This window comes from Panthera pardus, unplaced genomic scaffold, assembly GCF_024362965.1.
Source record: "Panthera pardus isolate Hobbes unplaced genomic scaffold, ASM2436296v1 HiC_scaffold_13, whole genome shotgun sequence".
NCBI lineage: Eukaryota > Metazoa > Chordata > Mammalia > Carnivora > Felidae > Panthera > Panthera pardus.
In genome coordinates, this window is record NW_026526688.1 from 69,484,787 (window position 1) to 69,500,548 (window position 15,762).

The window sequence follows — 15,762 nt, forward strand, 5'->3', positions numbered from 1 at the left end:
ACACTCTCCGCCTGGCCAGCAGGCGGCTACAGACACAGCAGCTTTGCATAGACTTCTGCACCAGCTCTCCGTGTGGTTCCGGCTTAGAGATGTTTCTCGGGTTCTCCAGCTACCCCCTTCCGGAGTTTTCCTTCCCCAGCTTCTCCGACAATTAAGTTTAAACCCTATAAGGAACCCCTCACTCCATATTAGTCACTGTGGTCCTGGTTCTCCAATTAAACCCTGATATGTGTATTTGATTCTTTCAGGTCCCGCAGGACCAGTGGGGCATATAGTCAAAGGCTAATCGTTCCCCACAACTAAGGCAAATCCCATCTGATGCCCCATGAATTAGGAAGTTTTCCTCTCTGGCTGGTGGGAGCAGACACTGTTCCAGGTCTGTGAGTGCCTCGAGTGCTGTTCTCTTTAATCCTTCCAGGTGGTTCTTTTTCTGGCTTCAGATTGTTTGCTCACCTACAGGTGCTGATCAGTACTTGGCTGAGTACTTAAAGAGAACCATCTGCACATACCCAGATTTCTCTCTTCAGTGAGAAGATTTCTTTAACCCTCTACATGGCCAGTTCTAGCCTCCTTCATCTCCCCAGAATCTTGCTTACTTCTCCTCAACTCAAAGAGACCTTGCCCTCAGGTTGTGCCTTCCTGCACTGGGGTCTGGAAACTCTTAAAGCAGTAAACTGGGACAGCCCCAAGGATGTTTATTATCTCTTAGGGATCACTGCCCTTCACTGTCTGACGCTTGGTGTCTTTAAAATCGTTGTTCCAAACCACTTCATTTAGTATTCTTGGTTGCTTTAGGCAGGAGGGTAAATCTGATCTGCTATTTCATCTTGGGCAGAAATAGAAGACTATTGTTTTTATTCATTCATTCATTCATTCACTCAAAACTGCATGTTTATTTTATTTCCATTAGAAAAAATATTATCTCTTAAAATTTTGGTCCGCTTTTGTCTTCTTTACTTCTACCACTCAAACTCCAGTACTTCAATTTTACTCAAGTGAAAGCAGAAGTAGATAGCTGATGTGAGAACTAAGTATTTCACATCATTAAATTAATAGAATTTAATTGAATGAGGTGTGCACTTTATTATTTATCAGGAATAGTAACTCATCTCTCCTGCACGTTATTTCCCTTTACTATTATTTATGAGAGTAAGTATGTAATGAGTGTCTCTTTTCCCATACGCAGTCATATGAGTGTGCTTAAGGGTGGTTTATAACACCGGTAACAGGATTTGTCCTCTGATCTTCAATTCATGCTCAATTCCCCTTATTATACGGTATTTCCACAATAACTTCAAATGTTTTAGTCAGACGTGCACTTTCCAACATCAGCTGTAAAAATTAAGATGTTAATTTAAAAACATTATTATAATTCCAGACTAAATAATGCTGGACCCACTTACAGCGACGCTGTTGTGAGAGGTCCTTGGACAGCCACTGGCTTCAGTCTCCACATGGCCTCCTTTGGCAGAACAGCAACCCGGTAAGTGGCTCTAGCAGGAAAGCTACTCTTGAAATGTTGTTTGTGGGTTTCATTGATGGTTTTGAAGCCATTTATGTCAGCCCACAAAACAGTTGTCTTTACATTTTAGTGAAATCACAACCTGCAGCTTTCAGAATTTCACCCATGTTGACAAGGGCTTGTTTGGTTTCTTCTGCCATCCCTCCTAGCACCAGCTGTCCACTGGAAGGTTCATGCCTACCTGTCCTGAAATGTAAATAGTACTGTTGACTAACAAAGCTTGACTGTAGGGACCAACAGCTCCTGGGGCTTTCGCAATGCTGATCACCTTTCTGATCAAAGACACCGTGGCTAACACTGCCATCTTGCTGTCCCTCTAAGAGAACAGTCCCGTACACTGTCTCTCATAGCATCTCACCTGACTAACCAGAAGACTATTGTTTTTGTTCTCTTAGTTAAGAGTCACTTATGTTTTTCCTCCCACTCTGTTATCTTATTTTTCCTTCCCTTCCCTTATATTCATCTCTTTTGTTTCTTAAATTCGATATATGAGTGAAATCATATGGTATTTGTCTTTCTCAGACTGACTTATTTCACTTAGCATAACACTCTCTATTGCCATCTATGTCATTTGCATATGGCAAGATTTCATTCTTTTTGATGGCTGAATAATATTCCATTCCATTATATATATATATATATATATATATATATATATATATATATATATATCACATTTTCTTTAACGATTCATCATAGGGTAGTTCTTTTTTTAACTTTTTGAGGAGACTCCATACTGTTTTCCAGAGTGGCTGTACCAGTTTGCATTCCCACCAACACGGCAAGAGACTGCATCCTCACCAACATCTGTTGTTTCCTGAATTGTTCATTTTAACCATTCTGATAGGTGTGAGGTAATATCTCATTGTGGTTTAGATTTGTATTTCCCTGATGATGAGTGATGATGAGCATCTTTTCATGTGTCTGTTAGCCATCTAGATGTCTTCTTTGGAAAAATGTCTATTCATGTCTTCTGCCCATTTCTTTACTGGATTGTTTGTTTCTCGGGTGTTGACTTTGATAAGTTCCTTATAAATTTTGTATACAAACCCTTTATCAGATATATCATTTGCAAATATCTTCTTCCATCCTGTAGGCTGCCTTTTAGTTTTGTTGATTGTTTCCTTTGCTGTGCAGAAGTTTTTATCTTGATGAGGTCTCAGCTCAATTTTGCTTTTGTTTCCCTTGCCTCCAAAGATATGTCTAGTAAGATGTTGCTGTGGCCAAGGTCAGAGGTTGCTGCCTGTGTTCTTATCTAGGATTTTGATGATTTCCTATCTCACATTTAAGTCTTTTATCCACTTGGAATTTATTTTTATATATGGTGTAAGAGTGGTCCACCTTCATTCTTCTGCATGTTGTTGTCCAGTTTTCCCAACAACTTTTGTTGAAGAAACTTTTTTCCATTGGATATTCTTTCCTGCTTTGTCGAAGATGAATTGACCATATACTTGCGGGTCCATTTCTGAGTTTTCTATTCTATTCCATTGATCTATGTGTCGGTTTTGTGTCAGTACCATATTGTTTGGATGACTACAGCTTTGTAATACAGCTTGAAGTCCAGAATTGGGATGTTTCCAGCTTTGCTTTTCTTTTTTCAGGATTGCTTTGGCTATTCAAGGTCTTGTGTTCCACAAAAATTTTGGGATTGTTTGTTCTAGCTCTGTGAAAAATGCTGGTGGTATTTTGATAGTGATTACCTTAAAAGTGTAGATTGCTCTGGGTAGTATCGACATTCTAACAACGTTCTTCCAATCCTTGAGCATGGAGTATTTTTCTATTTCTTTGTGTCCTTTTCAACTTCGTTCATAAATGTTCTGTAGTTTTTGTGAAAGGGGCATATTTTGGGGTGCCAGGATATAGGTGGGGTGATATTTGCAGTTGAGATTCCTCCTTGGTGTGCTTTACCTTCCAAATGAGCAGGTCTGGATATGAGTCAAGGCGTTGACAACATGGGAAGGGAACCAATGGGCTCGGTTCTATAATTTTCAGGGCATTGTGCATTTTGTCTCATTTCAGCCTAACAGTTACCTAAAGACCCTTTGAACAAATCCTAATACCTTAAAGCATACACCTGATTCTTTTCCTAAGCAGTTTGACATACTACTTCCCTTCAGGATTAACTACTGTAATAGTCTTTTCTGCATACAAATAGACCTGCTCACTTAAATCCTAGTAATTTCTTAAGTCCTATTATCTTTTTCGGCCTCAGAACATGTCCAAATTCCTGCACAAATCAAACACATATTTTATACTTTATTCTAATATCTCCATGTTGCCAATTTTCTGGTAGGATTCATTTAAATTTCAGTGAGAATTAATGCATATTGGACACAAGCAATATGCATGTCCAGCTGGAGTTCACAGATAATTTCTGATAATTTTTCTCTTTGAAAATTCCTGCCTTCTCTGTATTTCTCCCTCTGAAGATAGGAAGTAAGTTTTCTTTGTGAAATATAAGTTTGTGTCGCTGTTGTGACTTTTAATCAAACCTAGTTTTTGGCTTTTACTGTCGCTGTAATATGTTGCAAAATTATATTACATTTTTGAAATTTTCCAAATTTGTTTCAGATACAACCTTTTCCCTTTTGTCACAGGTTAATGAACCTAAGCTTCCTGTTTGGTTTATGAATTTTATGTAATAATATCACATGAGAAACATATAAACAAATCTTTCAAGTTTGCTATGGGCCGAAGGCAATAAAAAGATCTTGTTAATTTATTTAAAAAAAAACCTTTTCAGATTGTTTGTCCAAAAGAAAAACCTCTACTCACCCAAAAGAAATAATAAATTATGTTTTAGTCAGCTGCAAATACATATAAACAAATCTAGTCAGGAATTATCTTGGCAGGATAGGGTCAGATTTTTCTCTGGAAGATTTCTTTTTATTTTCACATGACACACTTACATGCTAGTGAAGTTTGAGAAATTGGGGGTGAAATGGACTGAAGGAACCCCTTGGCACACAGCATTGCTTTACCTTCCTGTGACATTTCACAGTCTCACTGTCTCTCCCTTTAGGACTCGCGTCCATGTGAGAACATCACTGCATGTCTGAGCCCAATTACGGGACTCATGCCTGGGGACCAATTCACTGCAGACAAATATAACTGTATCTCTTGTAGACAAATTCGGGTTAGAATGGATTTCCAATACTTTGTTTTTCAAGAGGTACATTTTATTTCATCTGTATTCTTGCAATCTGTTCCCTAGACAGTTCTTTGTTATTTTAGTCAGTGCCAGAAACCCACTTGACCAGTGAGGGGGAAATTTTTCTGCTGAAGTATTCAGGGTTTTTTTAGATAAAATTATTTGTTGTCACTAAACTTATGAGTCTGATTTTTCCAAGCAATTTACATTGGGTACAGAGAGAGCAAGTTTTCTTAACAGAAGTATTTAAATAGTTACATATTTAAAAAAATTTTTTTTAAGTTTATTTATTTATTTTGAGAAAGAGCACAAGCAGGGGAGGCACACAGAGAAGGAGGGACAAAATCCCAAGCAGGCTGCACACCATTAGTGAAGAGACTCATGCAAGGCTCAAACTCAGGAACGGTGAGATTATGACCTGAGCTGAGATTAAGAGTTGGGTGCTTAACCAACTGTGCTACCCAGGTGCCCCTTAACTAGTTAGATACATTTTGATATGGTTCTTTAATGAGAGTTTTACAATGGGGCAGTACCACTCGTAGAACTGGGCGACTAGAACCCCTACTCTGGGTGCCCTGTCCTCCATTCACCACTTCCTCACTGGGCCAGAACATCTCCAAACCAGGAGCTTCCATTCTCCTGCCTCCCCACTTCTACTCCTGCTCCAGGCTCTCCAGGACCATAGAATTCCCTGTGCAAATGCGTGGGCTTGCTTTCATGCCCCAAGCCTACTTTTAATGACTGCTCAGGAATCTTCCCCCAATGGATCACCTGAGGTCTACCTGAGTTCCAGTTGTTCACCCCTGTGGTTATAGGCCAAAGGACACTGTTGAGGGGAACATTATCAGAGCCTGGGAATGTGGTTTGGCTTCTCCCTAGTTGTGCACTGAGGACCCTTGTGATACCAAGTGGATCCGCTGGTGGTAGGTGGGAACTGCAGGGGCATAGGAACCATAGTCTGTGCTCCTCTTGGGCTGTAAATGATAGAGGAGGGCCTTGGACAGAGGAGGAAGAAGTCATGAAAAAGTGAACATCGTGTGGTTTTTCTCAAAGACAGTTTATATACAGTATGCAAGGGATATGTACGATGAGAGAAGATGACAATCAAATCAATTGTCAAGGGCAAGGGAGCTTTAAATTATATAGATTGAGCTTGTTCTGGAGCCTTCTTTCACCTGTGTGCCTTTCTCCTAAGTCTTGGAGGCTAGAATGTTTCTAGTCAAGGTGAGGAAGAGCAGGAGGCATGCTGAATGGCCATTGCTAGGTGCAGGTCACCATCCAGTTGGAGCAAAGGTGAGACTGGCTATTAGTGGTAGTGAGAAGCATCATGGAATTAGCTGAAGGCAATCAAATGTTTGTTCATCAACTGGGAAGATGAACTGCTTTAATCAGTGCAGGTGCTCATTTTAATTTTCCTGTCAGAAATTAAGGTGGGAGACTTTTTACAGTAATAGGGAACTAGGTTTACTCTCTTGCTTAAACAATGAAAAACTGGATAAAATACATGAAACAATGGTTTATCAAGACGCGAAACATCCAACAACAAAGGTTAGGATTCTCTGAGAGAGGAGAAACAAGTGAGGTGAATCCTGTGATTGCCCCAGTTTACCACTTGAGAATTTCCAGGCCATGGCAGAAGGAGGAAGAACCCAGATGAATGTCAGTGGTACCCCTGAGTTGACGAGAAAAAGCTGAGAAATCAGGTGGGCTAAGAGGCTAAACTATATAGGGTATTATGCTAAGTGAGATAAGTCAGAGCAAAGCAAATACTGCATGATGTCACTTATATGTGGAATAGAAAAAAGCTTACCTTGTAAAACATGGAGTAGAATAGTGGTTGCTAGGGACTGGGGGTGGGGGAATTGGGAAGATGTTGTTTAAGTATATATGCTTGCAATTAGTACCTCAGTTCTGGAGACCTAATGCACAGCATTGGGATTGTATTCAACAATATTGTATTATAAACTTCAAAGTTGCTAAAAGACTAGATCTTAATTGGTTGCCATCATAAAAAATAATTGTGATATAACAGAGGTGTTAGCTAACACTACAGTGGTAATCATATTGCACTTATGTAAGTGTATTAAATTAGACAGGTTGTACACCTTAAACTTACACAGTGCTATATGACAATTGTATCTCAGTTAAAAAAAAAAAAGGTGTAGAGGTCAGAATACCTGAAAAGGAGCTTTCAGAGAATTTAAGAGATCTGTAGAGGATCCCCTGAATTCTTTATCTGAGTATGGGACAATGCTTATGTGTCAGGAAATTATCTGAGGCCAAAGAAAAAAAGGACACTCAAAAGGTTCAGAAGGAACAATCTCCAAGTAGTCTAAATACTCATTTAAAAGGCAGAAATTCTGACTGAGTAAAAAAGCAATGTGGTTGGAATGTAAAATGGTACCTTGACAGAACAATTAAAACTTTTAATATTAAATCAAATCTTATTTGCCTGAATTAAAAAAAAAAAAAACCAAACATTAAGTCTGTAATGAAAACAGATTTATGATCATTGGGAAGATTTGTATAGTTTTATAAAACTTGTATAAAAACTATATTTCAACTATTTCTGTATTCTGACAAAACTAATTACATATGATGATTAAAACACTTTTTCTCTAAATTTCTTTAACTCTCATCCAAAACTATGGATGAATAAATTCATGCTGTAAAAAATTCTCCATATCATATGCCATGGAACATACTGTTTTCATGGCATAGAAGTAATTTTTACTTGTAAAAGACATACTGAATATTCAGTATGGTCTAAATGAAAAAATGATTTGTTAATTTTTTTGGAGTCTTTGGAGTCTATGTTTAGTCTTCTGGACCAACATTATTTATGAACCGAAATCAATATGCAGATAGGCCAGGGCGTTAAACATTAGTTGAGAATTTGCCACAAGCCAGGGACTTTTCTAAAATCCTCACAACAATTCAGTGATACAGGTACTATTATTATTATTCTCAGTTTTACAGATGAGGACACTGAGGTCAGAAAGTTAACTAATCCAGTGTACTCAGTAAGTAGCTCAACACGAATCTCATGCATCATGATCGAAAGGGCAATTATCCTGAGTGTTCAATTTTATCATGTTGGCATTTTTATTTCAGTCTTTCATGGTAATGTGAAAAGTACAAATTTCTTATGTTTAAATTGAAATTATTTGTCAACCACTATGGTGAGTGAATTCTGAATTAATCTCTTTAGACTGGGATTCCTCTTGCCCTCTTAGCGGCGTGCCCAGTTTGAGGAGGTTTTGCTGGGTCAACACGACTCATATGAACCTCAGCAAGGGAGCCAGCAGGACATGACTATTCCTTTTTATTCAGATCTACATAAATAATTCCAGAATTGTTTTTTTTTAATCTTACAACTTATTTTAAAATGTTCATGGATTACATTCAGAATAATATCTTTATTTCTGTAATAATACACACATTAATTTCAACATACTCAAAAACTTTTGGTGATAATAAAAGTATGTAGAATCCTGTTTTAGTCAGCTTCGACTGCCATAACAAACTACCATACGCTGGGTGGCGTAAATAATAGTAACTTACTTCTCACAGTTCTGGAGGCTAGAAGTTCAAGATCAAGTTGCCAGCATGATCATTTTCTAGTTGAGGACTCCCTTGACTTGTAGATTGCTGCCTTCTTTCTGTGTCCTCACATGGTTGGGGAGGGGAGAGAGCAAACTCTCTGTGTCTTTTCTTCTAAGGGCACTAATCCCATCATGCGGGCCCAATTCTCATGACCTCATCTAAACCTAATTGTCTCCCACTGGTACCATCTCTAAATAGCATCACGATAATTTTATTTTCTTAATTTTTACTTCAGTGAAAATATTTCCTTTTATTCTAGTGCTGTTACAGAGAGTAAGTTGGAAGTAAAAACATTTAGATAAAGGAGGCTTTTCTTTGTATTTTATGTAAAATTTTGTGATCTGAATCTTTGTGACTTTCTCATTATAGCACATCACAAAAAGCATGCTCATTTCAAAAACCTACTGGTCTCAGTGGTTTCTATGGACAATACAATCTGAATAAGTGTCACATGGTACTATGACTTTAAAAAAAGCAATATCACCCCAAAGTGATGTGGTGTCCAAAAAAAAAGCACATTGGGAAGCACAATCTAGCAGTGAGAATAGTTCCACCCAGAAGATGGGCAGTCTGTGTACTAAATAATGAAATTACTGATCACAAGTTAGTCTGTGAAACATTTTCGTAAGAGTCTTCTCTACTTCCTCTTCCTTCTAAAGCCTTTAAAATAATCCATTCTAATTATGTTAGAATGTAGCGTGGAATTTAATAGTAACAACACTTTAAGTCCAACACAAGCCTTGCATTTGCATGACTGTGTATTAGCAATTCACAATTACCCTTGAGACACTATTTTGTTTTTTAAAAAATATTTATTTATTTATTTTGAGAGAGATAGAGAGAGCTAGAAAGCGAGGCAGAGAGAGAGGGTGAGAGAATCCCAAGCTGTCGGTGCTGAGCCCCATGCGGGACTTGAACTCATGAACCACAAGATCATGAGCTGAGCTGAAATCAAGAGTCAGATGCTTAACCAACTGAGCCACCCAGGCGCCCCAAGACACCTTTTTAGGGATTATTGCACAGAGGCTCAGAAAATTCTGTAACTGTCACAGGTTCACAGAATTAACATGGGTTTGAGATGGACTAACAGTTCAGGCATTGGACTCTAGAGCCCAAGTTTTTAACCACTATGTTGGTGTTGATTGATTCTAATATACATACTTATTCAGGGATAATCCTCAGATATGCAGGTGGAACTTGACCTCGGACTGTCCTCTCATGTGAATTGATTATCCTTATTCTTAGCCATTGGCTGACTCCATCTCCAACTTCCTCATCAAAGAAGCCCATGCAGTAACTCACCATGAGAAACTGGTTGGTTATGCTGTTCCTGTATCCCAATGAATTAGACTCTTTCACCCTTAGGGTTGGCTGAGAACAGAAGATTTGAAACTATAAAATATCAAGTATCCAAAGGCAACTTGTTTTAGTTATTCTGACTTGGAAACTGCTCTGGAACATATCTTCAAGTGACAAAAAATCTTTACTGTGGTAAGATGGAAATTTTAAGGCAATAATTTAAGGCTGGTTTTAATATCTATTGCATATGTACTTTTCCTGTAGTCTCAGAATTGTGGCTGAAACTCAAAGCTGAAGACACAACAAGGCACTAAATATTCCTAAGGCATTAATGTCTTCCAGGGCTTACCAAATGGCATTTGTCCCTTCCATCACCATTAGTAACCATCTCTTTTCTACTCCCCCATCCCATTTCCTCCTACTGCCCCAGAATTTGAGGGAGGGAGAACATTCACAATTTATGGCTGGAAGTTCCTCCCTCCCTTCAGTTGGAGGAGGAGACAGTGGTGCTTTTCCATCCATGGAGCCAAATGAGTCAGCTTCGATAAAATCTTCATGAAGATTGGGGATGTCTCAAAAAATGGGGAGACTGACACCCTGTTCCTCTGGATATTTATTTAGCTGCAGACTCTGGAGACTTATTCTGTCGCTAAATGTGTGGCATGGTTTTGAAAGGTAACAGAATATGCCACTTCAAAATATGCCACTTTGGCATAAGAATTATTTTGAGCTAAAGGCAACTGAGAATCAACAGATACAGGGAGAATTCTCTGTTTTCCACTTATCTGCCTAAAAGAAGAACATAAGTTTCCCTTTCAGGAAAGTTTCTTCCTATCCCCCCTAAACCCCCACCAGGGTGAGAAGAGCAAGTCTTCTCGCTGTAGATGGGCAGTGGATAACAAGATGAGTTTGCAAATATGGGTCTTCCTAAAATAGCCCTTATCATCCATTAGTTACCCCATATATTTCCTAGTCATTTCTCCATAATTTATCATCCCTTGAAGCCAAAACCCTCTTTCCTTTGTTAAAAGGATATATAACCTCATGATTCTAACCCTTCTTTGAGTTTCATTTCTTTTCTGTAAACGCCTGTGCACATAAATATTAATAAAAATTGTGTGTCATTTCTCCAGTTAAATCTATCTTTTGTTAGTTTAATTTGCAGGCCCTCAAGCACTTACAATAAATGGGTAGGGAAAAGTTTTTCTTTCCTAACACTTTTCTTCTCAGTTCTTCTCTCTCATTATGGGAGAGAAGAGGGAAGTGCTTGGCTGTGTTTCCTGATGTTTGAAGACATGTTATGATGAGGCTGAATGAGATGAGTTGCCCCTTGGAGGGGCCCTTGGGGCCTGGAAGGATTTCAGACAAGAGAGGTCCAGCATAAAAGATCACATGTACACCACTTAGATAAAGGCTGCCACATCAGGTGAGGCCACCAGTACCAGGTGGAATCAGCCTAAACTAGAAGTAAAGCAGGGATCCTCTCAACCAACACAGTGGAGACACGTAAGGAGAATTTCGTAACTCCCTATACCCATTTCCATTTTATCCCCAAATCCAGAATAGCAAGTGTCCATAAGAAGGAATAAAAAGGGGTGTCTCAGAGACAACACACCCCCTCCCACCGTTTCAAACAATAAAGCTTACTTGGGGTGGGGCAGGGAGTAAGGGAAGACAGGAGCTTAGAGTCAAGTGTGAGATTCAAGTAAAAAAAAAAGCAGCATAAAATCCTAATTACCAGAAAAAAGATTGTTCTAGTAACTGAACAGGGTTATGGAACCAATGTAAGACACTATTAAGGTAGCAATTACCCAGCTGGAAAAACAAATTTCATCTAGTGTTGCTGGTGTGCATAGTTGGAAGAAAAAAGTTATCACGTAATTAAACTCCAAAAATTGAGACTCCTCCATCAGCAGGTATATTTATGAGTGAATTGTTTTTCTCAGCAAGTTCCATGTAATTTTCTTTATGGGCAAGGCTTCAATTGCTTTTTATGTTATCTAGACCAAGGCTGTCCAACAGAACTTTCTGTGCTAAAAATGTTCTCTGTTTGTACAATCCAATATAGTATCCAGGAAATACATGTGGCCATTGAACATTTAATATGTAGCTTATGAGATAGAAGAACTGAACTATTAACTACAAATTTTTAATTTTAATTTTGATTTAAATTTAAGTATAAACAGTATCATATGGCTAGTAGTTAAAGTATTAGTGCAGTCTAGACTCAAGGAAATTGTGGTAGAGGCAAATACAAAGATAAGGAAAGTTCTATGTTGATAGGTGTTTTTCTTTTCCTGTGAATTTATTTATTTATTCTTTTTCAAAAGGGTAGTATAGAAGCATCAATGTATACTAACCCAGCTAGGACTCATTTTAATCCAGTTTAAAGAAAATCGTGACAATTAAAAAAAATAAGTCACATTTTTAATGACTCATTTCTTAACTTGAGTGTTGAAAGAATGGAATGGAATGCTTGGATTCAACTCTGCAAAAAACTAAGCCATCTTTATTCAAAGATTATTTCCTCATGGGTCATTTTTCCAGAAATATTTGTTTTGACCTTAAAGTTAAAAGTCAAAATTTCTTCCTTAAATTTATTCTGTTTTTCAATATTGCTGTCTTTCAGTTTGACTGTTTATATCAAAGAATGGAGAAATTAAGGAGTAAAGGAAGCCACAACGGGGAGGGAGTTTTTTTGTTGTTGTTGTTAATTTTATTTTTGACTGATCTCTACACCCAGCCTGGGGCTTGAACTCATGACCCTGAAATCAAGAGTCACATGCTCTACCAACTAAACTAGCCAGGCAACCTAGCATAAGGACCTTTCTAGTGCATAAGAATTCTTCATCATACTTCTGTAAGAATCATGATGGAAAAGATGGTGTTCTGCTCCATTTCAGAGGGACATAAATGAAAGCTATGTTCTGTTTTCTCTTCTTATCAATATAAACCAACAATCTGGTTGTTATTACTTAGATTAATTTGCATCCTTTTGTTATAACAAAGGGAAAAGCAAACAGCTTCTTGGTACTGATAATGTGGTGGTACTATCATGGATTAGGAGGAACCCATCATCCAGATTGCCTATTACTGTTAAGAGAACTAAAATAAGTTTTCGTGGCTAATGAAGCCCAACATTCAAGCCCTTCATTCAATGAAGCCCAATATTCAAGTGAATATTTTAAATATTTTTATCCAGTAACTTGGCTGTACATTTTACAGCAAACTCATTCTGGTTGGCTTCATAGGAAGCATTGCTGCTCCAAATCAGTTATTGTCAGCAAGGGTCCCACATGGCCGCCAGTAGGCCAAATTCTGCCAGGAGACTGGCTGCCACACTATTTTTGTATTTTTGAATGTGAATGCCTTTAGGTGAGTATCTCCAATTTGCCACTCTCACGTGGGGCCCTATTGCATGGGGCCGTTTAGTGACGGCTAGGGCTTTTGAGTTGTCAACTTTCATTCTACTCAAACTGTCCTGAGATTCCTCTATGGTGAAAGCAGCTCATTGACAAAATAGCTACCCTAAAAGGTTTGCAGTCCCAATCATCTACATCGAGCTCTCTGGGGCTCAACTTAGCGGTTATATAGGCTTTTGAACAAATTGAAAGAGTTAAAGTAAAAGTTGATCCTGCTGTCAGGCAGTTCTGGAGTTCCCAACCATTGAAGTCCTGCTAATTTATGATTAAAGGGACAGATGTTGGAAAGAAGCCATACATGGGACCATTAGAATAAGGTTCTCTAGGTTCAATTCTTGTAGCAACTTAGATCAAAAGACATCTACTTGGACTATATTAGCTTTTCCTATAAAAATCTTTCCCCTGAAATAAAATATAGTATTGTGCTTTTGGCTTTGTAAAGAAGAAAAACACTTTATTGATCACTGTCTTCATATAAAGACACATGGAATACATTTCCTTATCCCTAGTACCAGAGAAAAAGTTTGATTCTTTTGAATTGGTGTGCTTCTTTTCATCACATGGTGAGAGTTTCCTCACCTACAATGTTTACTTTTTAACCTTGGTTGTCAGAATATTGAAATTAACTGAAAATTAACCCATGGCTTCTTCCTTACACAGTTACTCTCCTTTTTCTTTATATGGGTTTTCCCCCCATCTCTCTTTTACTTTTAATCCTTTTCTATATAAATATATAAGAATTTACTGGTAACCACTTTCAATGACATTCTGAAAATATATGCATCTAAAACTGCAAATAAATCATTAATCATGAAGCATAGCCATATTTAAATATGACAAATAACTTTGTTAAAGATTCTATGACTTTTTGTATTACTCTTTCTTTTTTTTTTAAACAAATCGAAAAAAGTGTAGAAAAATCTAGTGTTTTAGAATATAAATTTTCTTAAGGAAATAGAGATGTGCAAATACTTAACCAGATATATCCTTTAACTGCTTTTTGTAATAAGAGAACAAGGACATATCTATCTGTATTTTTAAAACCAGAGGCAATCTTTTAAATGAATTAATGTGTATCCATGCAGTGGAATATTGTGCAGTTTGAAAAGATGCTGTTGTACAAGTATATTTGTTAGATGAAAGTCGTTAGAATATTGTGATTCAAAACAATATAGTGTTGTTTGTTGTTGCTTGTTTTTGTTTTTTGTTTTTTGTTTTTTGTTTGTGGTTTTTTTTGGCACAGAAAATCTAGAACTATGTACACCAAAGAGTTAGCAATAATTGCCTCTGGGGCAGTTGGAATTATATTTAACATGTATTTTAGTTTTGCCTATTTGTATTTTGTTTCTTTACTTTTTCTAAAATAAACATGTATTACCTTACTAATAAAAGCTAACAGATTTCAAATTAAAAAAAAAAAACAAAACAGCCAGTGGTTGGGGATTTTTTGTCAGGGGTGTTTGGAATGGTAAAGGAACACAAACGAAAGATAGTGGTCCATGCCAATCTGTCAGGAAGATGGGGCCCAGAGAGGAACTTCAAAGAGCAGCTTACAGATCAGCCAGGTGCTTTGATCTTTGGTGAGGACTCCCCTGAGCACCATTTAATTCCTCTTTGTTAGTGTCTGCTGATAAGAAGACAGGATCGGAGATCCACCTGCTCAGTAAAGTAGCTTTGATTTAGCAGAGGTGGAAATCAAGGGATTTTTATTGATTTGATCCATGGATGTCTTATTATCAAAGTTTATTGATTGACATTTCTGAGAGATTTTCAGAGAGGGGCATAAAATAATGCAGTTAATGTCTATAAGATAACCTCTTTTTAAGGTAGAGGCATTTATGGATTTAGAATAAATGGACTTAGAATTTAATAGTATCTGGAAAAAAAAAACAACCCTTGATGCCTAGCAGCATTGCAGGAGGAACGAGTGTTGACCTGTTATAAGCCAGTCCTGTTATAAGTTAGTTCATTTAGAAGCTAGTTCTCCAAAGCTTCTCAGTGAAGTCTTTTATTATTTTTTACTTTCTTCTGATTCTTTTAAAGTATGGGGATTTTATAAATTCCCTGCTTCCACTTCTCCATATGACAATTTGTACTGAAACCCGAGGTTTCCATTTCCAGAGCAGAATCACTTTTAAGAAACAGGACCCTTGTCATTTTCCGGAAATGGTAGCTAATCCTGACTCAGTCTTCAGGAACACTTTAAAGGTACAGTTTTCCCCACAGTCTGCTGGAAAATAAAATATCGGGCTTGTGGATGGTGTCTGATGTGGAGAGTGTGGAAATGAAGGTAGCCATTTGGAGAACTGCTCTGTTCATGCGAAGATTGAGACAAATGTGCTCTTCTAACCTGTGAGGTACCATCTGTCTATGGGTTTATGTAGTCGTAAACCAGAGATTTAGATGTTATGGTCTCTGCAGCAAAAAACTCACTTGAAATGAATCTCTCACTAGCTGTTCCCAATATGACCATTAAAGTCTACCTTCTATGGCAGTTTATATTATTATGCCTGATCTCTGCTAGGTAGTAAGAGACCTGAAGAGGCTGTGTCTTAGATTTTTATTCCATATAGTGTCTAGTAGAGTGCTTTTCACCCTGTTCACATACAGTACATGTTTATTAAAACAACTCTATTAATATTTTCTTCTCTCTAAGCTAACAAAGAAAAACTATCAGCTAAAAACATTAGTAGTTCAAAATCTTAGGCAAAGAAAGTCTATATAAATTTGAAAGGTTGAAATCAGAGTTAGGGACTGGTAAG

The 15,762-nt window shown here is 37.6% G+C and overlaps 1 pseudogene; it reads right to left on the reverse strand.

The window, feature by feature from the left end:
• Window positions 1-1,328: 1,328 nt before the first annotated feature.
• On the reverse strand, window positions 1,329-1,826 carry LOC109262213 (2-iminobutanoate/2-iminopropanoate deaminase-like; annotated as a pseudogene).
• Window positions 1,827-15,762: the final 13,936 nt, after the last annotated feature.